Here is a 1,931-nt window from a genome sequence, read left to right on the forward strand (position 1 = left end):
TTTTAACATGATCATGACCACACTTTTATCAGCACTGCAGTGCAAACTGCTACTATTCTAACCACAAACAGATTTCAAGAGATTAGCATTAGCCTCCATGGTACAGTTGTTCAGTATAACTGCTGTTTACTGCCTTCCGCAGAACCTACTTACAAAAAGAAGGCCTAGCATTTTCCAGCTTTACACACCAGTATCCAGTTATACCTACAACTATACATTTCCTAAAGCATCTTCCTCATATGATGCTAACTGCCTTTTAGGGGAAATTCCATGTTTCTAGCCCTAGCACCCACATGATTTCCTTAAAATAAAATAATTTCTCCTGTGTCAGGCTGTACCAGAAGGTCTAGCAATGGCAAGGTTCACTGGAGGCAAGAAAATGATGTGCTACATTCCAGTGCTGTTCTTTCTTTCAGTTTTCAGATCAGTTAGAAACTAAAGTAAGACAATGTCCACTTTGACAATGCCTTTTGGTTTTCCTGGTTAGTATCTCCCCCTCTGCCAGTGAGACATGGAATTTAAAATGTTGTCCTTCTCCCTATTCACTACATCTATATGTTTAATCTGATACTGATGTGTTCCCGCAAATTGAAGCAATTGTCAGTAGTCAATATGTTAAAGCTAGGTACTGTGATTGTTACAATAGCATTCTGTTTGGCTTTTTTAAACGTAGTTTTCTTTCTGTCCACTGAAATGAAACAAGCCTTACTAAGAAAATCAGTTATCTACATCCAGCAAAGGATAAAGAACCTATTCTGTTCTCATATTACTCAACCGCATCATAGATATCCCTTTTGCTAGATCTTTTTAAAACAATTTGTTTGTTGATTTCTTTCCTCACTGGCAATTTCTCTATTACTGTTCTGCTCTGTGTGCTAAACAGAAAGCATTGCCTAAAATCTATTTGACTCCCGAGCCACTTCCATAAGTCAAGACCCGATGCATTATTCTAAGAAAATCATATATGTTGTAAAACTTTTTAAGCAGTTTAACATTTTTATTTCAGGTTCTGGGAAACTTTTTTTTCCCAAAAGGTATTGCAGATGCAACTCTGCATTTATAATTTTGTCATTGGCTGCCCCGCTTTTTACCTTTTTCATAGGCTTCCACAATACAACAGAAGTGGTAATGATTCGGGCTGCTGTTAAGATAACTTGAGAATCAATTTTCAACTTAGGTGCACAATTATGTGCTGCTTAGTAAATTGCATGCAAGTTGCATCCAAAAAATAAATGGGACATGGTGATGACTTAAAAGCTCACTTGAATGTAATTTTTGGGTCTAAAAATAAGCATGCACCAAAGGGACCCAGTAGCATATGTAAAATACAGAGCTCCATTTACATTAATATGCACAATGGGTACATTTGGTGTTAGGTGTAAGTGTTTTATGAATGGTGTATTTTCAGGTTTGTTTCGTCTCGAGATAAGACATATACATACAGGTATATATTTTTTTTAATAAATATTATATATATATAATATTTATTAAAAATCTACTCCAGAGGGGCCATTTATGACTGCAAGCACCGTTGCACTCCCACCCTTTTCCCTGCAGTGAGTTGCAAGTTAAGCCCCATTCATCAAAATGTGCTCTTTGCACTTCCATGAAGTTGTTCTTGGCGTTGCTCAACTTTAGAAAATATTGCTTTAGCATTTTATCTTCCATTGTGGTGAATCTTTGGGTTCTGCAATAAAGCTAGCTAGCAATTAGTGATTTAATATAACATTTAAAAGATTGTTGGGGTAATGTAATAACTGGGGGAAAGTTTTCACCATTTCTTGAGACCCAATCAACCAATCAAGAGCCAACATTTACCGATCACTTGCTTGAAAGCAAGCATCTAATTAGTTGTTTACGCTGCACCATTTATTCCATTAGCCCTATATTTTGCGCCCATCATTACACAAACAGGAGTCAGGACACAATAG

Source organism: Xenopus tropicalis, chromosome 2 (assembly GCF_000004195.4).
Source record: "Xenopus tropicalis strain Nigerian chromosome 2, UCB_Xtro_10.0, whole genome shotgun sequence".
Lineage (NCBI taxonomy): Eukaryota > Metazoa > Chordata > Amphibia > Anura > Pipidae > Xenopus > Xenopus tropicalis.